Source organism: Macrobrachium nipponense, chromosome 35, assembly GCF_015104395.2.
Source record: "Macrobrachium nipponense isolate FS-2020 chromosome 35, ASM1510439v2, whole genome shotgun sequence".
Lineage (NCBI taxonomy): Eukaryota > Metazoa > Arthropoda > Malacostraca > Decapoda > Palaemonidae > Macrobrachium > Macrobrachium nipponense.
The window spans coordinates 61892083-61917855 of NC_061096.1; the positions used below are offsets into that span (position 1 = coordinate 61892083).

Sequence of the window (25773 nt, forward strand, 5' to 3'; positions counted from 1 at the left end):
ACTATACTATATATGCATATATATACATATATATATATGTCTGTATATGTATATATATGCATATATATATATTATATAGATATATATATATATATTTATATATATATTTATATATATAGATATATATATATATATAAATATATATCTATATATATATATATATATATATATATATATATATATATATATATATATATATATATCATAATATATATATATATCTTACTAATATATATATATCTATATATATATATATATATAATCTGTCTATCTATATATATATATATAATATATAGTATATATATATAGACTATACATTTATTATAATATATATATAATATATTTTACTTATTATTTATACGTATGTAATATAATATTATATAATATATATAGTAATATTATATATATATTTCACTTATATTATATATTATAATATTATATTATATAAATATATCTGTCTATCTATATATACATATACATACATACATAGAATGCATGAGAATGTATGATTGAACTGTTTAGCCAACATTGAAGAATGCAAGTGAACTAAAAGATTGGAGCTGTCGAGATGAACTGTATGTATACTAAAATCTGCATAGCAGGTCTTGATAAGTTGAGAAAGATGGAGACAGATGTGGTCAAGTGTAGTTTGAGATGGTTTGGCTTTGTGGAGAGAATTCTAAGGGTTAAGTTGGTGAATTGTTATGGGGAAGATAGAGAAGAAGATATAGAAATGGTTAGACAGGTGAGAGGGTTCAGACGGTATGAAATTCATTGAAGATAGAGGTGAATGGTGTTCATGAGACCACCACTGGTAGATGAGTCTGAGGTTGCTATTGTTGTGATAGTTTAGCTTTCCCGTTATTCGTCAATACAGTTGGTATTACCATACACTTCGGGATCCTAATTTCCTTATGCGAACTTTTATATCTCACTTTGACCCCACGGTTCCAAATACTTGTTCCCCAAATGATTTTGATTAGGGACGGAAACACCATACGTTGAATATTTTGGATATTATTCTGCAGTGTAAGATTGTGGAAAGGTAAAAGCAATGATTGTATATTCATATAGTAGAGGGAAAGTTATTATTATTATTATTTTGCATAAAAACGTGAATTCTTTAGTTAATAAACACAACAATTAAATGTGAAATCCACGCACTTATCACAGCCTTAATTAAGTATTTTATGCTCTTTTATTGATGGTGTTGCCCTTGGTCAACATTACCTAAGTGTGAAGTAACATAAAAACTTTCAAAGGAAATGAAACTAGACGAGTTTAGTTAAAATTTGAAGCAATAATGAAAATTAGTGATGGTTAGTTATTCGGATAGATTTCCTGCTTTGCGTAGCAGTTTTATCCGGATTGCTGTAATTGGCACCCGAACAGTCTGTAGCCTTATGGGCATTTTGTATCTTGTTGCTGGTTTTTCCTTGATCCTGAAGGACACTTGAATTTGCAGTCCATACAAACTTTTCCTCAATGTGTATCATGTATCCTTTGTGAATCTAATATCGATGGCTAATTTTGAAGAGATTTGAAAATCCATTCTATCAGCCATATATTAAGTAACGATGGAGATTATCAAGCTCTCACCGATCTCCTTACCACGTTATTACCGTAAGAAAACTCCCAGAAGTTGGCTAATTCCAGAATAAGAGCAGGTGAATTCAACAGCAAGAATAACATTCGCAAGAGGTAATCCAGTAGAAAATTTGAACTTGAAAAAACAGATTTGAGCCTGGCTAAATTTGAGAACAGTTTAGCACTGAAAAGAAAACCGTCATAAGTAGTGCTCCCCCAAAAATGAGAAGAGAATAAAATGTGAAATTATGAAAAGAAAGAAACGTTCTGAATCGCACATGCAAGCTTCATGGGCAAAGTCAGTTAGATAAAGGATATCCTGGGTTACAGAGGTATGCATCAGTGCAGCTGCATTTGTTGCAGCATGCTCTGCGAATGACGTTTTATTGTGTATCCTACAGGGCCACGTTATCCAGACTTGATGTTAGTAACAGTTACCATGTTTTTGAAGCACAATGATTGTGTAACGAGTAACTGAATCCAAGCTAAATAAGGAAGCTAGTCATGTTTCCTAGTTGAATTTACAAACCAGTTCACAAAGGGATCTTATAACCACTGGAAAACTATACTCTGTTTTTTTTCCATCTGTCCATGTGCCTGTGGTGTTTTCGCATGGGAACACTGCACGGTCCCGGGCTTTAAATAGTTACGCTATGTGCAAGTTTTAGGAAAATAAAAGGATATCTGGGTGTACATTTGCAACTGAAAAGTGTTTTAATAAGTTATTGTATGCGAATTACACCGTTAATATTCGAAATAGGATATTATTATTATTATTGTTGAATGTAAGCTGAATGTAACTATCTAAAGCCCGGGACGCAGTGTTACCATACACAAACACCACAGGCGGTTGGACAGATGGAAAAAAACCGAGTATAGTATCAGGTCTCCTAGTTGAATTTACAAAGGAATTTTGACGAATAACGGGAAATCTAGTGTCTCGTCTCCCAGGTGAATTTACAAATCAGTTTCACGGTATCCAAGCTTAACCAGACTAATTCCATGGCATCGAAGCAGGATTTTGTAAGCAGTGCCATGGTATCCATGATGAATTTGTTAACCATGATATACATGGGATTTGATAATCACTGGAAAATTAGTGTCCCGTCTCCTAGTTCAATTTATATACCAGTTTTACAGTATCCAGGCTTAACTAAAGCAAATCCATGGCATCGAAGCAGGATTTTGTAAGCAGTGCCACGGTATCCATGATGAATTTGCTAACCTTGATATACAGACGTGATAACTATACTGAGAGGGGAAAACAGAGTCAATGTCCTCGCTGAAATTGATTTTTTGTCTGGCTATCAAAACAGAATTCAACAGACAGTGAATAAAACGGGTAAAAAAAAGTCCATCCCTGGCAGAAAAACTTGGTATATCTTTATTTTGTAAATTTCCTGTTTGGATTAGTTTCTTGTTGACAGCTTCCATTGATGAAAATAACAAATGAGTGTAAGTTCCTTCATATACACGTGAGCTATCTAAAAACGTGTTGTTATTGAAAAGTACCTCTAAACACGTGTGGAATTTCAGGTTAATGAAGTGGACATGCCTCCCATCTGAAACGTGGATGATAAGGTTGAACAATTCATTGGTCAGAACATTATCATTGTAGTTCTATAAACGTGCTTTTCCCTCATGTTTTTCCGCGGTGTCAGTACCTAAGAATAGCTTTTATAAGCCTTTCCTTATGTAACGTGTCAGGTGTAACCTTGGTTAAATTAAATATTTGAATCTATTAACTTATCAGATTACTTTTTAATGAAACTTTCAGGTTCATCATTATATGGTTATAATCATTGTGCTTACCTCTACGGTATCTTATATAGAAGATTAATTTACTAAATATAAACGTAGTCTATATGTCCATAATGGTATCGATAGTAGTAACTGTATTGCTAGTGATGATACATACATACATGCACACACGAATGTACTTAAGGTCATGCTTGTGCAATTACCTGAAGATGCAAACGCACATGTACATGGGCATTATTAGACATTTGTGTGTAGAAGAGAGAGGAAAATAGACTGGCCAAGAGAGACACGAATACAGCCAGATATCATCATGAGATGATATGCTCCTGTTAAACAGAAGATAACTTTTATCTCTTAGATAAAACCCATCGGGATAAAAAGTCACTTATCTCATTTTGTCTCCAATATTTTTATTTCTAGTGAGTTAAAGATCATGCCACGATTTAAATCTCCAGTTTGTAGTCAAGGACAAATGCTGGTATTCATTTGTTGAACTGTTTAGTTGACATACTGTTTGTTTATGCATTGATTTTGGCTTCTATGGGTTGGAGTAAAATTCTATACTTCAGAAATAAATATGACTTATGAGCAGTTTCAGTTAATTAATGAACCAGCTTCTCTGTGTTTGAAAAGTATCAAGAACCTCACCCAGTCCTTGTCATTTTCACCCAGATTCACACATCCCGCTCTATTAAACCTTTTGTTCTTTCACCAGACCCTGTAACTTTTCGTTAACCCACTTGTGCACCGTACTGACAAACAGCGGACGTTCCGTCCTCTCTTCTTACCCTTTTATCCTAGAACTTGTTCCCTTACTTTCAACCATTTCCATCTCTGAAGGTGTAAAGTAAGCCCACAGTTTTGGTAAACAGTATTAGGAACAGTAATTTGAGCTCTTCTGAAATTATCGTTTTTTTTTTTTTTAAATGTCCAGTTGAATTTTTGTCTTAATAAAAACCATACTTGTTCCATAGGGTGGGTTATAATGATGCTATTTATCCGTACACACACACACACACACACACACACACACATTATTTAAGTATGCAGTTTTGAATGTACGTGCATCGTCTATGTAAATATACATACACCCGTATGCATTTATTTGAACAGAAGAACGAATTTATTACGAAGAAATGGGAAGGCTAATTTCATCTCCTTGTCATGCCCCGCCCCTGGCCCTCGCACCCCCAAAATTCGTTATCGAATGTTTTCTAGTCCTCTATTTTTTTTATTATTATTATGTAAAGTCCAGAGCTGATATAACTGGACAGTGGTCGCTGATTAATGAATATAAAAAGTGTGGTTGCGGGTTAGTCAAAATATGTTTTTAAAAATACGTCCTTCTAGATAATATCATGCGGTATAACCATGAACGTGAGTTGCTAGTTTGTGTGTATTTTTGCGAATTTTTTCATTCATTAATAATTGCCATTGGAAATATGCAAAATGATCTCTTTCACTTCTCAACAACTTTTCTTTTGTTGCCGCGAATCGCTATCCAGTTTTCATTTTCTTGAAACGCGCTGGCAGCGAAGGTTACCGGAGATAAGTTTTAATTGATCGCGCTAATACCAATTCGTAGTGTAAAACGCTTTCTTTTCAGATGATTAGATAAAGAATCGGCAGCCTTATCGACAAATTTAAATGACGTGAAACTTAGTCAGTCTCGCATCCATTGGGCGGACTGGAAGTGACGTGTGATAGGTGTCTTAGAAAGCTCTCGTTTCCGTTTTTTTTCGTTGTTGTTGTTGTTCATTAGAGACTTATCTGGATCTGGCGGCATTTCCAGAAACTGGATCTTCGAAACTACTTCGTTAAATCACTGTGGGAGCCCTGCGCGTTTCGCCTTCTGACGTTGAATAACTAAATTTTCCGTATCGGGTGACTTTGAGTGGAATTAGTCCTTCCAGAAGGGTCTGAAAGAACAGACCAAATTTCAGACATTCCAGTAAATATTATCCCCTCAAGTCTCATCAAACCGGGGAGGATGGTGTTCAAAGCTCTTTCCAAAGTTAAGATCAAGGTGGACCTCAAACCGAGGGTGGACAGCTTCGTATTTCGGCTGCACTACAGGTACACGTACGCCATCTTTATGGTGTGCATGCTCTTGGCCACGCTTTACGATGCAATAGGTAAGGACTCGCTGTCATTCACGGCTTTCTATAGGGTATCTGTTGTTGTTGTCGTCTACTATGTCTGTTTAAAAAGTATATCTAAGTTTTACCAGACCACTGAGCTGATTAACAGCTCTCCTAGGGCTGGCCCGAAAGATTAGATATTTATACGTGGGATTGTGGGATCCGAACCACATTGTATCGAGAAATGAATTTCTATCACCAGAAATAAATTCCTCTGGTTCCGCGTTGGCCGAGCAGAGAATCGAACTTCGGACCACCAGATTGGCAGCCGAGCGCGAAATAAACTCGGCCAACATGGAACTACTATGTTTAAGTCAGCCTTTTCCCAGCAGCTCGTTAATTCCAATTTCATAACTATCAGTTCTTCTTCCTTTGTCTAATCAGTGGGGCGTTGACGGGAACCATTTTGTATTTTACTCTCTACAAATTGCGATGGATTTTAGAGGATTAAAACTAAGTAAAGGAGATGGGTGCCTCTTCCACCAAGTTTTACAATTTATCATCCATTTTTGTTAATGAAACTAGTTCATAATCACAAATAGAAAAATGAAATGTGTTCACATTTTTATCTTATTGATAAGCACCCATTGTAATTTGTTACACTTACATGCAAACCATCAACGTAAGTTGAAATTTTAGATTTTAGGCCAAAACGGAGTGAAATAGGCATGTTCCAGTCGAAACTCTCAACTGCCATGAAGGGGGAATTCGTTCTTTCTACAGCTGATTGTCAATCAGCGAAATTAAGCTGTATATTATTCAGTGAAAAGACTATTTATGTGGGTATCATCATGAGAGGCCATACATTGTAGACATTTTCGCCACTTGGGCATCCTTTGGTAAGGGCATGGGTGAAGCAACTTCATCCCAAAATTAAATAATGTACCTCTGGATAATTGATAGTAATCTCGCTTATATGGCAAGGTAACCCAAGTTCGACTCCTGGGTGACTGGCCGGATAATCGTCCTCATTGCACCTCTGAGCGCCTCAGTGGCGTGATCGGTATGGTCTTTGCCTGCTACCTCGGTGGCCGCGAGTTCGATTCTCGGGCATTTTACTGAGGGGGGAGAGATGTGTATTTCTGGTGATAGAAGTTCACTCTCTACGTGGTTCGGAAGTCACGTAAAGCCGTTGGTCCCGTTGCTGAATAACCACTGGTTCCATGCAACGTAAAAACACCATACAAACAAACAAACAAACCATTGTACCTCTACTGAACTGGGTAGAGAATTTATGTACCTGATAGTCAGGCGACTGTGGCGTTTTTAATAATCGTTGGAAAAGTTATGAGCCAGAAACCTTAATTCAAAGTACTTGTTAAGAATCACGGGTTTAACATCTACACACAGCGCCTAAGTGGCGTGGTTGGTATGGTCTTTGCTTGGCAATTAGATGGCAGCGAGTTCGACTCTCGGTCATTCCATTGAGGGGTCAGAGATGTGTATTTCTGGTGATAGAAGTTCACTCTCGACGTGGTTCGGAAGTCACGTACAGCCGTCGGTCCCGTTGCTGAATAACCACTGGTTCCATGCAACGTAAAAACAACATACAAACAAACAACATTTACACACATAAGATCAATTTCTCTTAACAGTGAAAATATGAATGATTTGCTCATCTTTCTGTAAAGTAAATGTATATAGGTCCATGTCAGAACTAACTCCAGTGACATCTCTTTCTTGTCAATTTTGCTTTGCATATTTCACCTCGGAAAGCCTGTAGTCAAATATCACTTCTTTCACTTAGCGTAGTCCCTCGTTGGCCGAGTGGATTTCGCGCTCGGTTACCAATCCGGTGGTTCGAAGTTCGGTTCTCGGCTCGGCCAACGTGGAACCAGAGAAATTTATTTCTGGTGATAGAAATGCATTTCTCGATATAATGTGTTTCGGATCCCACAATAAGCTGTAGGTCCCGTTGCTAGGTAACCAATTGGTTCCTAGCTACGTAAACAATATCTAATCCTTCGGGCCATCCCTAGAAGAGCTGTTAATCAGCTCAGTGGTCTGGTAAAACTAAGATATACTTAACTTTTTTTTCACTTAGAGTGGACTATCCGAGGCACTTGAGGTCGCCAATAGGGTCATCTCATTTTCCCCGACTGATGGCCAAAGAGCTCTTAACTCAGAGGTGTAATACAGATTCGTTCTTGAAGTTTCGCATCCTGTTTGGAGAGGACACTCAGAGACGCACGAGCGCACACGCGCGCGTCTGTTAAATGGATAAAAAGAGCGTCAAACCTTTCCAATCTAATCACAAAAACTTAATAAGAAAAAGTCATTTTTCTTGCGAAATAAGACGTGGTTTGACCCATTCAAGAAAGAATAAAGATAATTAACAGAGCATGATGGAAGGGACTTAGAATTTTAAGTCTTGACTAATAAAAGAAGTAAGGCTGTATGTATCTTTTCGACGGCTCAGGAGACTAAAACCGATCCTGGCACATTTTACAGGATTAGAACGGACACACAGAGCCCCTCTTTGTGCGTCGTGAAAGCCACCACCACCACCGTCTAAAATTGCAGCGAAGTCAATTGGTGTCACTCCGGTTCAAAACTCAAAAGTGTTTATGTTTCGGGTCGTTCGTGACGACAGACGCCTCGAGAGTTGACTCCAGAGCACTTCGGGATTTGTTTACATTTGGAGCCGTTTCAGATTAAAGATCTGCTCGTTCTGAAAGCAGGTTTTTGTTGCGTCTTTCCATTAGCATCAGACGCAATCTGCGATACAGATGAGATTGCCCTTAAGCGTCAGTCTTCACACTCGGCCATTGATTTAATGACACGAAGTTTACCAAATCATAAAGGTAGAGTGGCGCTTGTTGTCACGTCTAATTTTTGCCGAGCAGAATGATATTTTATGAATTTGAGTCATTGTGTCACGGTAATGGCTAGAGTTGAGAGAGTTTTACCAACGTATAGCGTTACAATGGATCGCCGAATGCATCTGTTGAATAAAGTATGAAGGTCAATTGCTCAGGTCGCGAACCTGATATTACAACTTCAATTTGTAACTGTTCGTTTTGATTCCTGTGTCAACATTTTGCTCTCAGACAAATTGAGGGAAATTTGACAGATTTATAGCGAGAGGATAATTAGGACTGCGCTTCCTGAAGCGTCGGTGGTGAAGGTTTACATAAACAATTGAAATAAAGAAAGAGAATGATTCGAGCGTAAATCATACTCTTATCTTTTAAAAAACAAGAGTAAAATAATACGAGTTTTCTGTACAGCGTGTAATGCTCTATGAGCCGCTGCCCATTAAACTTTCAGCTTGGTGGTCTGTCCTAAAGTTTTGCTAGACGCACGATCATGGCCAACTTTAAGCTTGAATAGAATAAAAACTACTGAGGCTAGAGAGCTGCAATTTGGTGTATTTCATGATTGGAGGGTGGATGATCAACATACCAATTTGCATCCCTCCAGCCTCGGTAGATTTTAAGATCTGGGGGCGGAGAGGAAAAATGCGGACGGACAGACAGAGTCATCTCCATAACTTTCTTTTACAGAAAACTAAGACCGTTTTGTCGACACAGATTTGCTCTTAATGGTTCTCTGCAGAGCGATAAAAATTTCGAGTGAAGCGATAATGATTTACAGTTTACTTCACTACGATGCTTTAGGAAGGAATTAAAATATTTAAGAGGCGTAAAAATGAAGTTTGTTGGTTAGCCACTGCATCTAAGCTGCTTCAACTTAATTTAAGAATAAAAAATTTTAAGACGATGAAAATGCTTGTTACAATACAGTTTATTCTAATGAGGACCCAATAACAAAGAAAGTTAGATGAAAAACGAAAGACATAGATTCTCGTTAATATTGCTCTGTCATAAGTACATCAGCATCATGTCAAGTCTTGAAGGAAATAACTTTATCCTTAAAATATTTACTACGGTATTTTGTTTCTACCTGGCAATTTTCTTTATACTAAAGCACACTTCATCGACATCATGCACAACATTTAGTAAAGCACGCTTTCCTTTTTAAGTTTATCATAGAGAGGTACTTGCTTGCACCTTGGAATGAGAAGTTAGAGGTACCCTTAGTGCAATGAATGAATCAGTGTGGCTTTGCTCTTGAAATCTTCTGATGTTTCCGGCACATAGGAGAGACTACCGCCTGTATCTCTATGAACTCTCGTAGGAGATTTCTTTCAGTTCAAACCGTTTATCATCTTCAATCTTCCAGGACACATTCCTCTTCCAGCATTCCTTTGATCTTCCACGGGTTCTTTGTCCGTATGGAACGTAGCTGGTTACATCCTGGACTAAACTCGCGATCTCTTCTTAGGCTTTATCCAAGCCTTGTTTCATCTGTCTAAGCAATGTTAGTAAGCGCATTTTTGACCTTGTATTGTCAGATATGCAGTGTGTGCGTATATATATGAACGTGTATCGGATTTAAAGTCTGCGTATTTATTTTTGCAATTTTGTACTTGCGCACGCGTCTGCATCCCGGTCTCTGTGTGCAAAAATGGGCATTTGTTTTATGGGTAAAATAAGTCGAATTCCTAACCAACAAAAAATGTAAACCCACGCGAAAATGAGAGTTACGGTGACCCGGTATTTTACGAGTCTTCGTGCTCGTATAACGCCTCCTGGGAGACGCAATGAAAAAGACTTGTGAAAACACAGTTAAGGCCAAATTATATTTGGAGACGGGATTTTTACCACGAACAGTGCCTAACTGGGACATGAGAACAAACGTGAAACGAAAATGTAAGTAGGGTTTTATGCTTTTTTTTTTTTTTTTTTTTTTTTGCGAGGTGGATGGGTAACGAGTTGGAAAGAAGTATGGAGTGAAAGAGAGTGTTGATGGAGGTACATGTCACTTTCTTAATGTAACTTTTTTTTTCCTCGCATGTTGGGAATTGGGTAATTTGAGAAAGACTGTGAAATTATGGAATGGATGAGACAAACTGACAGACATACAGAAATAGACAGAAACAAGAGACAAGATAAAAGTTTCGTCTTGTAAGATAAACACAAATATGAAGTGTGCATGACAAAATTATTACTAAAAAATGGAGAGAGAGAGAGAGAGAGAGAGAGAGATTTAGAGAGAGAGAGAGGGTGGCGGCTGGGAAAATAGATTAATCCTTTTACAAATTGTAATTTGCATTGTAGTAATGATGACTTGGTGGAATCATCATGTTTTGTCATTAACCTTGAATGTTTCTGCAGGACTCATCAGACTGACTGGTCCCTTTTTGGTCGTAATGGTTTCAAGATTTCTTCTTCAGTGTCATAACTTCTTTTTCATTTATTATTATGATAATTATCTTCTTGAATATTTTATCCATTTTTTTTTCGTCTCTGCAGCAACTTAATGAACAGTAGCCACCCAACTTCAACTCTATTTAAGATATGTTGATTGATAGGTGTAGACTAATGTCGACACGCGTCGTCGCCGACCATGTAAGAGAAGAGTAAGAAGATATAGTTTTGAAAATGGGTCAGTGACTTAATACACACACACACACACACACACACACACACACACACACACCTCTCAAACCCGCAAAGTCTGAGGCGGCTGTGTTCGCCCTTCGCCCCAGAAACAATAATATGGTCATCATCATTACTTCCAGCATCGAAATGGACTACCGTTTGTATTCCCCCCCGTACCCCACCCACCACTTCTGTTTGTTTTGTGTGCTTATTTGTTTGCAAGATGTCTCCAAACGTAGTTGATAGACGTCATAGAATTTGTAGAGAGGTCGGCTGCTGATCGAGGAAGATCTGCTGAGAATTTTAGGTATACATCTGGATCCGGATGCAAGTATAGTTTCTTATTTATTCATTTACTAGCTTCAGTGGTTACGTAGGGAGGTAGGGCCGTCAGTGCACCTCACGCGGTGCCCTGTAGGCTTTACTTAGGGCTCTTTGCGGCGTTCCTTAAGCCCCTAGCTGCAACCTTTTAATATATCTCCGTTCATATTATCTTTCTTCCATCTTACTTTCCAATTTCTAATTGTTTTATAATGCAATTGTGAGGTTTTTCTCCTGTTACACATTTGAAAACTTTTTACGCTATACTTCCATTTCAGTGCTGAATGATCTCGTTGTTAGATCCCAGCTTCCATGCCTTCGGTCAGAAATTCATATACCATGAATGGTCTCATATATTAGGTCCCAGCTTCCAGACCTCAGACAAAAATTCATATTCCACTCTACTAACTGCAGTTAAATAAATGCCGAGAATTCGTTGGAGAAATTCAGTCAACTTAGCAATAAATACGTCGACCTTAAAGGTATCCTGTGAATCCGGATAAAGATCCGGATGGGGCCGAGTGAAAATACAACCATAAGAGTTGCGAAGGTAATAGAAGATATCACGGACTCGAGATAAATTCTTTGATTTTAAAACAAGTCATTTCCCAAGTCGTTAAAGGGGTCGACCGCTCACTAATTGGTTTCTGGTTTCCTGTCAGATACTTTCTCTGTGATTCAGTTCCTGTCTGCAAATACAATTACATAAATAATATATATATATATATATATATATATATATATATATATATATATATATATATATATATATTGTTTATTTGTGTTTTGAGGTTACGTTCAAGCGCTCTCTCCTTACCTCGGTTTTTATATTTTATTTTTATTTATTGGCTTATTTATTTATTTTTTTTAATTCTTTTCTTTTTCGTTATTTTCCTCGCAGATGGGAAATATTATTTTGTGAAAGGTTGCCAGTAAAGTCGTTGTCTGTTCGGTGTGGCATATATTACTATATGTATACGTAAATAATGAATAATAATAATAATATAATAATAATAATAATAATAATAATAATAATAATAATAATAATGGTGATGATGATAATAGTATAATATAAGAATGATAATTTTAATAATAATACGCTCGTCTCCAATATGAAAATAATAATAATGGTAATATCAGTAATAAGCACCTTCATTATTACTTTTATTGATATTATTATTATTATTATTATTATTATTATTATTATTATTTTATTATTATTATTATTATTATTATTATTATTTGGAAAAGGCTGCCATTTATTCAAATATTCTTAGAGCCGAAACAAGGCCGAGTTTTACAGAGGTTTCTGGGTAAACATTTCGGCTCTTAATTCAGAGGCTTGCTATAATCTTCGAGATAAACCCAAGGCTTATTTTTAGTGTTACGAAATGTATCGGCAGACCTTATCTCTGAACTGTTATAAGAAAAGTAAACCACGGGTAACGTTTATGCTTGTCTTATAAATGCCTTATCAGGGGTCTACGTAGATAACGCCATACACTTGGCTAAGTTGACATGGGGACTATTAATAAAAGTACTCTCTCTCTCTCTCTCTCTCTCTCTCTCTTAGATATGCTACTAGATGCTACTAGAATACAACATTCAACAAATAAATCACCTGTCAATAAGAAAGGAAAATACTTTAGACCTAGTATTTGTGAACGAGGTGAATTATGTTAAAGAAATAATAGTTTATAATGCACAAGGTACGGTGTTAGCTGCATTACTGTTTGTTATTATGATTGCAGACATAGACAGTAATGTTAAGGACTCGGTAGTGAGTAGTTTCGCCGATGACACAAGAATAAGTAGAGAAATTACTTGTGATGAAGATAGGAACGCGCTACAAAGAGACCTTAACAAAGTATATGAATGGGTAGAGGTAAATAGGATGGTATTTAACTCTGATAAACTTGAATCAATAAATTATGGAGACAGAGAAGGAAAGCTATATGCATATAGGGACCTAATAATGAGACAATCACAAATAAGGAAGCAGTTAAAGACCTTGGTGTGATGATGATAGGAACATGTTATGCAATGATCAAATAGCAATTCTATTGGCAAAATGAAAAGCAAAAATGGGTATGTTGTTACGGCACTTCAAAACAAGAAAAGCTGAACACATGATTATGCCTTATAAAACATATGTTCGTAGTCCACTTGAATATTGCAATATGATATGGTACCCACACTATCAAAAGGATATTGCACAAATAGAGAGTGTACAAAGGTAGGTCCTTTACAGCTAGAATAGAAGAAGTTAAGGACCTTGACTACTGGGAAAGACTACAATCCTTAAAATTATATAGTCTAGAAAGGAGAAGAGAACGCTACATGATAAATCAGGCATGGAAACAGATAGAAGGAATAGCCGAAAATATCATGGAGCTAAAAATATCAGAAAGAGCGAGCAGAGGTAGATTAATAGTGCCCAAAACTATACCAGGAAAAATAAGGAAAGCACACAGGACATTAATCCACTACGCACCAGCATCGATAATGCAGCGTCTATTCAATGCGTTGCCAGCTCATCTGAGGAATATATCAGGAGTGAGCGTAGATGTGTTTAAGAATAAGCTCAACAATCTAAGCTGCATCCCAGACCATCCAAGATTGGAAGATGCAAAATATACCGGAAGATGTACTAGCAACTCTCTGGTAGACATTAGAGGTGCCTCACACTGAGGGACCTGGGGCAACCCGAACAAGATGTAAGGTCTGTAAGGTCTCGATGAAATGTCCTGCTCCTCTTATGAATGTCTTGTTAGGAAATTTCAGATAACGCTATGTCGGCTAGTTTGAAAGTTTCCTATTTTCTCAGAGGAATGAATTCCTAATGACAATTACGAAGCTTTGTCCTCTGGTGTAAATGGAATAGGTGTCAGCCAAAAATACCTGGCAGTGGTGCCCATATAAGAAATTCCAACCAATGGGCATATTTGGATATTACTGTTAGTTAAACAAATGTACTATCTTCTCTGTGGCATAATTTGGAAACCTTTATTGGAGAGTGATGATTCATAATAAATATCAGTTTTTATATCATCTGTAGTGATCTTCTCTAGAGACCTTTGGACTTTATTTGTCGAATATTCCAAGTGGAAAAATAAAACATTATACCTCTGTAATCCTGAAAGTCTCAGACTCCTATCATCCTGACAAAAAAAGAAAGAAAGAAGGAAGAAGAAGAAGAAGAAGAAAAGAAAGAAAGAATTATCAGGTGATAAGAACGTGATTATAGCAAAAAAAAAAAAAAAAAAAAAAAACTGGTCTCTACCAGTTCCTGCACTGAAGAAACAACGCTTTCGGAAATGTTTGAAGTTTCAAAATCCAGGTTGGTTTATCACTTATGCTCAAAGTGGTGCCTTGTAATCAGCGACGGTGACAGGTGATGTTGAAAGTAGATAAGGAATAAGTAACACCTACCATTTCACGCCGTGCAGTTCAACGGAAGTCTCGGCGTAGCCTTTGTCTGGTCAACAACCAGCTCAGTCCTTCAGGGTTGCTGATCATTGGGGACTCTGAAGGAACCACCGACTTCTGTAACACCATCTAACGCCTCAGATATCATTTCCCAGGGAACGCTGAGAAAAGAACATTCGACCTCTGTAACAACAAAGGAGTGCCTCTGATAATAATTAATTGGTCTTTGTCTGCCATAGAGCAAAGTTTTCAAAGAACATTTAGCCTCTGTAACCTCAACAGGAGTGCCTCGGATATTTGGTGTCTATAACCACAACAGGAGTGCCTCGGATATTTGGTCTCTGTAACCATAACAGGAGTGCCTCAAATATTTGGTCTCTGTAACCACAACAGGAGTGCCTCGGATATTTGGTCTCTGTAACCACAACAGGAGTGCCTCGGATATTTGGTCCTAGGTGCCCATCAGAACACAGCAAACTCTGGCAAGAACATCCGACCTTACTCTAACCAAACCAAGTGTCTCCTTAGTTGTTCCAGTGCCAGGAGTTGCCTCCGTAGTGAATTTGTTACAAAATGGTGTACAGCGCGTTATCAAGTATCAAACTCAAGGTAGACTTGAAGCCGAAAGTGGACAGCTTCATTTTCCTTCTTCATTACCGGTACACCTACCTCATTTTCATGTTATCGGTTCTACTGTCAACACTGTACGATGCAGTTGGTAAGTTTTCCAGTTTCAAAATTTCAAGATACCATGACATTTTTGCTTTAAAAATTTGGTAAATTGTAAGTATATTTTTTTGTTAACTCTATAGGTTTTTTTTTTTAACTCTGAGTACACACACATGCCGTTGTGAGTCAGAAAATGATAATTACGAAACACGTACTCTGTGTTCATTATTTCCATAAAGGTATGCATGGATGTATTATATATATCAAATATATATATATATAAATTATATATATCTATTATATATATTATAATAATTATATATATATATATATATATATACTCCTGGGGTCCTCTTGGACAACACTTCAACCTGGCTTTAATAGCAAGTTTCCAGGGGTAGGGAGAAGGCTGAGGCGATTGGGGTTAATGGACGATCTCCATTCTTGTCTTGAAAAATGAAATAAGCTTCTGTTGACTTAAACCATGTTATGTACTTGGTTGCCGGTAGACTGCGGTGGGCTTTGTAATCTAGGTGGTTGATTGTTATTATCATTATATATTCATAACGGTTACGTATATCTCTATAATACAAAATGGGAAGCATAGTCTAAATAACTATTGATACCAAATGCAATAAAACGTTGCTGAAACAAATGCGGATTATTTATCGCATAACATCAGACGCTGTGTAAAACAGCCACTGCAGAACCCGACTGTGTTCTTATGAATGTTTCTTACATGATATTATCTTTAAAATCCTTATCGCTCGTGTTCTCATTTCTTATCGGACACCGAATGAAAGTCTTAGTATTTTTTGTTTCTTATTATCTAAATGTTGCTGACGATAGTCACGAGGTGGGTGCAGTTGATTATATCAAGTCCGTGTTAAATCCCCTGGATAGTGAGCCTCTCTCTCTCTCTCTTTCTCTCTCTCTCTCTCTCTCTCTCTCTCTCTCTCTCTCTCTCTCTCGTTATCTTTAGAAATTTATTTCTTGCTTAATTCGGCCAACGTAGCAGCTGAAACTTGACGTCATTTTATCAAGTTTGATTGATTTCTGATGTACTAAAGTTATAAGCAAGATCTTTTAGTACGCCTATTTGTAAGAAGCCATTTCTAAGTCATACATTGGCCTTAACATTGTGCATTCATTTCTAACAATCCCTTAACTGTTATAATTTAACGAATCAGTTATTCTTTTGAGAACAGTAAAGTATACTTCAACCTAGCTCGCAACATTTTCTGTCTTATTTTTATTGGCTTGAGAACATCAACGCCTTTGATTACTTCCCCCCTCACCCGAAGGATTCTAACTTTATTGCTCAGTTACCATTATCATAAATTCAGCAAAATGTACTGCGTCATTACCTTCGATAAGTTCCCTTTTAGTTCTCTAAATTTGCCCCCCACCCCTCCCCGTGGGGGGGGGGGGGGTTAGTGCCATCAGTGCACGTCTTGTGGGCTACTGTAGGCATTACTTAAGGTTCTTTGCAGCGTGCCTTCGGCCCCTAGCTGCAACCCCTATTTTATTTCCTTTTGCTTTACCTCCTTTCATAGTCTCTTTCTTCGATATTACTTTCTACCCTCTCCTAACAGTTGATTCATACTGCAACTGCGAGGTTCCTCTCCTGTTACACCTTGCAAACCATTTACTGACAGTTTCCGTTTCAGCGCTGAATGACCTCATAGGCCTTTGGCCTAAATTCTAGGTACAATTCAATTTAAATTTACCCAAGAAAACTTTAAGAACATGGATTGCTTGGTCACCGTACTGATTTCAAACTTACAACTCAGATCCGATTCTGATTTTTCTCTCCCATAGGCAAGAAAATCGACTGCATGGCCTCCGGCGTGAGCACGGACGTCGTCAACGAATACTGCTTCATCATGGGCACTTTCACCGTGGACCGACTGCACGGGCTCGAGGTGGGCGTGGACGTGCCCCACCCGGGAGTTGGTCCGCCCGTGAGAGGGCGGGGCGTGGAGGAAGAGATCACCGTGCACGCCTATTACCAGTGGGTTCCTTTCGTGCTGTTTTTGCAGGTGAGAGACGACACTGAATCTCATTGTCTGATTGACCGTCGAGTCGAAATGAACGGGAGTCGATATTTATTGGATGAATTCGTCATTGACTGATCGAAATGAGAGAAAACTGTGTGGAGAGGGAAATCCTATTGGTTGGGTGTCTGAATAAGTATACAGGTGGAATTGTTGGTTGAAACTTCAACAGAGATATATTATCGAATATACATACACTTTACTTGTCACTGTTTATCTTAATTATTTCACATTTCGTTTATTTGAGAAGTAGTAAATAATAAACCTTGTATTCAATAGAAAAATAGCCAGGTGAAGCGGTATCCCGTAACTAATAAAACCAAATAACAAACAGAAAATAAAGAATACGTGCTTTTCCCAGTAGGGGACTAGTACCGTCAGTATCTTCTGCGGTGCACTGCAACCACTTTCATTCCTTTTACTGTATCTCCGTTCATATTCTCTTTCTTCCATCTTACTTTCCACCCTCTCCTAACAACGATTTCATAATTCAACTGCGAATTTTCCTCTTATTACACCTTTAAAACCTTTTCTCTGTCAATTTCCGTTTCAGTGCTCAATGACCTTAGTTGCCCCAGTGCTTCTTGGCCTTGGGGCTATATATTCTATATTCCATTCCATTCCATACGTTCTCTTCTGTCTCTCTTCCAGGGCCTCTTGTTCTACCTACCCCACTGGCTCTGGAAGAGGTGGGAGGGCGGTTTCTTCAGAGAGGTCATCCAGGATGTCTCGATAAAGGATTATCTCGGCGCCAATCTCAAGATCTACTTCAATCGAGAGGAAAGGTAAGCTACCTGGCTGGCTCCGCGGGCACCGTATAATTAAGGTGTCTGTTTATAACGACCCACCGGGGAGCCTTTCTAAAGCCAGAAGTACTTGGAGTGTAAAACCTGAATAATTTTTCTCTTAACATGGATGATTTTGTGAGTAACTTTTATATTTTTTATGTTTGTCCACTAATCTAAAAAAGAAATCTATTGAGAAATCAGAGTAAAGCATGAAAAGTACTCTTCATACACGATGTTACTATACTGTTTTTTTTTTTTCATCTGTCCATCCGCCTGTGGTGTATTTGTATGGTAACACTGCGTCCCGGGCTTTAGATAGATACATTCAGCTTACATTCAACGATTATAATAATATCCTATTTCGAATATTAACGGTGTAATTCGCATACAGTAAATTATTAAAACACTTTTCAGTTGCAAATGTACACCAGATATTCTTTTATTTACCTAAAACTTAAACATAGCGTAACTATCTAAAGCCCGGGACGCAGTGTTACCATTCAAAAACACCACAGGCGGATGGACAGATGAAAAAAAACAGAGTATAGTGACTCTTCAACTTAAATTTGGGGCTAAAACATTCACTTGAGTAACATAGCTAAGTTCTGATACGTCTCAAGATAGTCGTGTCTAATCAGACCCTTGAAAGACCGAAACAGTATCTCATTGTTGTATTGCAACGACTTTTGTTGCATCTTAAGAGAAACCTATTCTGTCCTTCAGCTAAAGGTGTATTACAGCTTACATTCTAAGAGGAAATGACATTATATCAAAGATACTTCTGATATGCTCTACTGAAACAGTTACATACGGGTCTCTTCCCTTGCATATAGGTTCAAGGCACTGGTGCAGTACATTACGAACCACATGGACAGACATGCTTCTTGGGCCAACAAGTTCTTCTTCTGCGAATTCCTGAATTTGGCCGTGGTCGTCAGTATGCTCTTCTTCACGGACACTTTCCTGGGAGGCGAGTTCCTCACCTATGGATCCAGCGTAAGTGGAACTGGGACTGTTCCTGGTCATTTTGTGGTAGACTGTTTGAAGACATGCATATGCCTCTACCACAGCGCGGCCACCTTCCCGAAAATCGGAAATTATTGCCTTAATTTGTGACTTGGGAGAAAACGCTTACTTCGAGGGGAAAGTAGAGGTCTCGAGGTGTTCCTTTGACGAACGCTGGCTCTTGACTAATGTCTATCCTGGGTTGCAGGACGTGTTACAGTACTTTTTCGGGAAGGTGGTCGTGCTACGGGAGAGGCCGGCCATTCGGTATTTTACCGTATACCCGGGATTTCTTCTTCTTTATCGGCTTTTCTATATTTTGATATTTAATGTCAAGTCTCGTGGACCTGTTACTTGAATTATAAGCTTCATTTCTGTTAGCTGTTAGTGAAGCAAAACTCACAAGACGGTCCTTCGCCTTTTTCCAGATAATAGAAATAGCAAGCCTGGACCCCGAGAATCGCACCGACCCGATGTCTTTGGTCTTCCCCAAGATGGCGAAGTGTACCTTTAAGAGTTTCGGTGCCTCTGGGACGATACAGGTGAAAGACGTGATGTGCCTCATCGCTACGAACATCATCAACGAGAAGGTGAGTTTTCGTCTCCTAGTTCGAAGGTGGGAGTCTCCCGAGGTCTCGATTCAGTGGATTTGTTTATTCTCTCTCTCTCTCTCTCTCTCTCTCTCTCTCTCTCTCTCTCTCTCTCTCTCTCTAGAGGTTAATTCCAGTTCTTTTTCCTTCCTTTTTTTCCGTTTCATGGCTTCCATCAAATATCGGGTATATTAGGGCTTTAGTTTGTCTATGACACTGGTATCGCAGAAAATTCATATTTCAATTGGAAGTACGTTAACTTATCGCTCAAAAGTTTTTTTTTTCTTGTTATTTTGGTTTATTTGTAAATACTATCAACTTTTCCCCCTACAGTTTCCTAACTTCCTCTGGTCCTCTTTCTATTTTATTTCTTAATGTGAAACTGGATTAGTAGTTCCCGGCCATATATATAGACATTTGTGCGTACGAATTGAATCATGATGATGATGTATATGCATTTGTGCGTGTGTATTTATCACGTTATCTGTGTATGTTGCGTGTATGTATTTAATGCTCATTATTCGCGTAAGTTGTGTGTATGTATCTAATGCTGATTTTTCCTTCACTGAAACTCTACATGAAAATAGACTCTTGTTAATTAATTTAGCCCCAGTTCGGAATCGCTGGCTTACTTGAATCTGGGTATTAAGGGATGAAGACGATCCTAAGTTGCTTTTATACCTGAAACATTATCGAGGAAGATAAAACTCCACGAAAACAGTCGACTCGTTATCACCTTGATAGGAAAGACCAGTACACCGATTCCCATGTTCGATATTCGGTTTTAACTCTGATATGCAAAGCTTTCTGTCATGTTCTTGATAACAGCCTTTTTTTATTTCTTCTTCGTGGTAATGAAAGATTGGTATCTTAGTAGAGATATACACATATTATTATTAATATTGTCAGATAAGTTCGGTATAGTTATCTCAAAGTATTTTAACAGACTTACAAAAAGATTATTTCAATGCATATATCTATCTGGTTTTTAATCCCAGTCCTGATAACCCCCCCCCCCGGGTGGTTACAGAATTGCTCCTAATACCATATTTCCTTCTGAGCAACTTCTCAGGAACTTCCTTTAAAAATACAAATACAAATCAAGATTATTAACATTGCAAATACTTGGTTTTCGGTCTCTTACAATTAAATTCAAACGTCCTAATTGTATGTATGTACATCAGATGGACAACACGAATCATGGCATTCGTGATACTTACTATCAAAACGGCAGCGACGATTCATAAATACGTCTTATTTATTTTAACAGCACTACTGCGACGTTTAAGTCGTTTGACATACGATAGCTCAACGTTATGTAACGTGAGAATGTAGCTTATTATTGTGCCATTATTACATAATCAGAGACAACCGCTCATGTTCAGTACATGTTATCTGAACAGATTGTTTTTATCCCAGCATACCGCACTAAATATTGTGGTTTAATGGAGTTACAGTTGAATGGTAGGTTATTTTTGTTGTTTATAATAATTACGGTTGGCTGTCATTTCACTTGATAATTTGTATACTTAGGTATTATTAGTATTGTTGTTTTCTATTATATAATGTATATAAATACACACATATAACATACGTATAATATATATATATATATATATATATATATATTCATATAAAATATGTATATATATTATACATATGTATATATATATATATATAGATATATATATATATATATTTCTTGTAGTAATTACAGAGCAAAGCAACCACCGTCTAATACGCATTAGGTATACCGTAGTTTAATTGGACGCTGCTTTTTAACTACCGATTTTTTTCACTGCGATTTCTATTCTCAACTTTTGTTTTTATTTACTTTGCATTTCCAGTTAATTCCATCTGAATTTATCTTCCAGTCATTATAATTAATTAGAAAAAAATCATATATATATATATATATTATATATATATAATATATATATATATATACACACATATATATATATATCAGGCAGTCCCCGGGTTACAACGGGACATTGTTCTTATAAATGTTTCTTACAAAAATCCTAAGAAAGTCTACTTTTAATGCTTTTGGGTGCATTGAAAACTATGGAAACTGCATTCCTATTGCATTTTTCACCCCCACAAAAAACTTCAAATATTGATTATTTTGCATTTTTGGTGTCATATTTCTTCTGCCAGATGAGCATTGTAGGTGTGGTAACCCTGGAAATAATTTCTGATTAATATAATTGAAAACCGCCTTAACCTTGAAACGTCATAAGCCGAGCCCATCTTAACCCTGAGACTGCCTGTGTATATATATATATATATATATATATATATATATATATATATATATATATATATATATATATATATATAGATGAGCTGATTCAATACAGTTTTGAATATGCCTTCTCCGTGATATTCTGAAGTCCCGTGAAACCGTTATAAGTGATACTGTGTGGATGTGCAACAGCGCAAGTCAACCGCCAAAGACGTTACAAGACGGCGTGGCTTGGGCAGTTCAAAAGAGTGCCACGCATCTCTATAACCAATCAGCTCCTTGCATAATGATGCTGTGTGTAGGGGCCATTTGAAACAGGCCGCGCTACCGGTCAGATCAGTTCGTTAGCGAGCCCCATACAGTACAGACTGGGTCAAGACGATTGTGCCCAATGCCCGCCAGTCCCATTCCCCGTCGGCTGCCACACTAAGAGTGTCAATAACAGTCTAACTTGCCGTCCGGTTGTACACTAGCATAGTTAACATAATAATTACAAGTAAAGGCCACCTGTGTAGCTAAGAAGAATACACCTGTGTTAAACGTTTCATCGATTATTATTTTTTGCATGCCCCACATTGCATGCGCGTAAAATTCTCCCTCTCCTGTTTTTTCCTTCACATCCCTCGATCCCACAAATGACCGAGATCAGGTCATATTATATATATATATATATATATATATATATATATATATATATATATATTATATATATATATATATATATATGCAGGCAGTCCCCGGGTTACGATGGTCTCGGCTTACGACGTTCCGAGGTTACGACACTTGTCAATTATATTCATCAGACATTATTTCCAGGGTTACGACACATGTACCAGGGTTACGACGCCTACAACGCTCATCTGGCAGATGAAAATATGACACCAAAAATGCAAAATAATCAATATTTGAAGGTTTTTTTTAATGAAAAATGCCATAAGAATGCAGTTTACATAGTTTTCAATGCACCCAAAGCATTAAAAGTAAGGTTTTCCTAGGATTTTTGACGATGTTTCCGGCTTACTACAATTTTCGGCTTACGACGCGTCTCAAGAACGAACCCCCGCGTATTAACCTGGGGACTGCCTGTATATATATATATATATATATATATATATATATATATATATATCTATATCTAGGTATTATCAGATATATACATATATATATCTTTATATAGTATAGGGTATATAGTTATATATATATATATATTTACATATATATATATTTATTTATATACTGAGACACGCATGCCTGTCCTTTCTCTTCAGATTTACCTGTTCCTGTGGGTGTGGATGGTCCTCCTAACGGCCATCACAGCCGTCTGGTCGCTGTACCGGCTTCTCACCATCGCGGTGCCTTTCCTCAGGACATTTATTCTACGGGTAATTATTATAATAAATAATAATTTATAGAGCAGCGAGTATAATTCTCTCTCTCTCTCTCTCTATCTCTCTCTCTCTTTCATTCAGTGATTTATTTTCTACACATTGTGTAAATTAGTCTCGACGAAATTACTCTTTAAACTTCTTAGTAACCGCTCCCCCCCCCCTCTCTCTCTCTCTCTCTCTCTCTCTCTCTCTCTCTCTCTCTCTCATTAGCTAATTGATTCATGTGATGAACAATCTGTAACTTATTCGGGACGAAATTAGTCTTGAAATTCTCTCTCTCTCTCTCTCTCTCTCTCTCTCTCTCTCTCTCTCCATTAGCTTAATTGATCCATGTGATAAACAATCTGTAACTTATTCGGGACGAAATTAGTCTTGAAATATCTCTCTCTCTCTCTCTCTCTCTCTCTCTCTCTCTCTCTCTCTCTCATTAGTTCAGTGATTTATGTGATAAGCATATTCTGCAACCTAATCGGAACGAAATTAACTTCTAAACATCTTAATGACCCAAATTACTGATCGGTTTCTCTCACTCTCTCTCTGTCTCCTCTCTGTTGCCCAGATGTACGTCAAGCAAGGGTTCACCTCCCACGTCACCGAGATCATGCAGCACGCCTCCCTCAGCGACTGGTACCTGCTGGTGAGCCTTAGGCAGGAACATGGAGGAGTCGGTCTTCAGCGAGTTCCTCGCTCAGGTCGCCGCCGAGTACCGGAAGTCGACGGACACGCTGCCCATGGACGACCTTGAAAAGAAGCCGCTGAAGATGTGAGGGTTGAAAAACGTCGGTTACTGATAGACAAAACGTTTGTGTTAAGGATAAACGTTGTATTCAGAAGCAGCAGCAGCAGCAGCAGCGATTCCCAGCGGGGGGTTCCGCCAGAAATCGCGAAGTAATTATGAATTGCAAGTTAAGTGTTTTGGCTTGGTAGTGCGAACTGTCATGTGACGTCATGGTAGGTTTATATGATTTATCTTGAGAAATTTCTTAGAGATGTTTGTAGGTATATATATATTATATATATACATATCCATAAATATATTATATATATGTATATATACATATATATGCATATATTTATAAATGTATGTACACTCTGATTTAAAACTAAGGACTATATTTGGGTGGACCAACTTCCACCCTTTTCAAGTAGTGAAATGGGTGGAATTTGATCCACACAAATATAGTCCTTAGTTTAAACCAGAGTGTTTTAATGTGTGTGTGTGTGTGTATAACTATTTAAATGTGTATAGTATATATATGTGTGTTTGTGCACGTGTATGAAGGTATGTATGTGTAACAATAGATGAAGGTTCCCTGGGATTTGGAAAATGGTACCAGGGTTGGGAATCGCTGCTCTGTACTTAAAGGGAATCAGGGAATTCCGTATCATTCCATAGTTTTACCTTCCAGTTCTCAATAAATAGTGTTCAGGGATGAGGCTTTGCGTGTGACACTCTGCTCCAAATAGGAGCAGAGATTTATATTAGCAGTATCTAGTGCTTTTAACACTGTTGCCAACTCCAGTTTCAGAAGAATAGGTCTTCTAATCAATTCCATTTTAGAAATTGCATTTAGATGATCTTAGTTTATTCTCATTCCATACAATAACAGTGAAAAAAAAAAACTTTGGAAAACTAGTATAAGTGCCGGTGGTCACCCACCCAGTTAGTGACATCGTTCAGTGTAAAATGAGTCGTGGATTGTAGTTAGCTACGTAAAGGATCACTGTTATGGTACAATTCATTTGTTTTTTATTTAGGGTGCTATAGATTTAATGGAGACATTGGCGTTCTTGTATATTTCAGTAAATTCTTCTTCTTCTTCTTCTTCTTCTTCATCTTCTTCTTCTTCTTCTTCTTCTTCTTCTTCTTCTTCTTCTTATTATTATTATTATTATTATTATTATTATTATTATTATTATTATTATTATATATAGGTAAACCATTATTCATTTCATTTCTCTAACAACTATACACTTGATTGTTAATATTATTATTATTAAAAACTGTATGTTCATGAGTTTTACTGTCAGATAAGTTTAAGGAACACATTTCTCGTAGATGTAACTTTTACACCTATTTTTGAAAACCGGTTTTGTAAATAAACGCAAGAAACACCCACTCTACTCCTTCATTATTTTATTCTTTGATGACGTTGAAAATCTCGGTTTCGTGGATTAAAGTTGGGTCTCCTACGCGAGATGTTTTGCTGGAGCAAAGAGGACTCTGGAGGCATTCGATAATAATCTGAGATTTTAGGCAATTTTTAATGAAGATTGTCACCGATTCAATAGTCATTTTATAGCTGAGGCCACTTAAAGAAGATATCCACTGAATCAGTTGT

At 37.4% G+C, this 25773-nt stretch overlaps 1 pseudogene; it reads left to right on the top strand.

Moving 5' to 3' along the window:
* The first annotated feature begins 14567 nt into the window (after window positions 1–14567).
* Window positions 14568–25550, top strand: LOC135208852 (innexin inx2-like; annotated as a pseudogene).
* The last annotated feature ends 223 nt before the right edge of the window (window positions 25551–25773 follow it).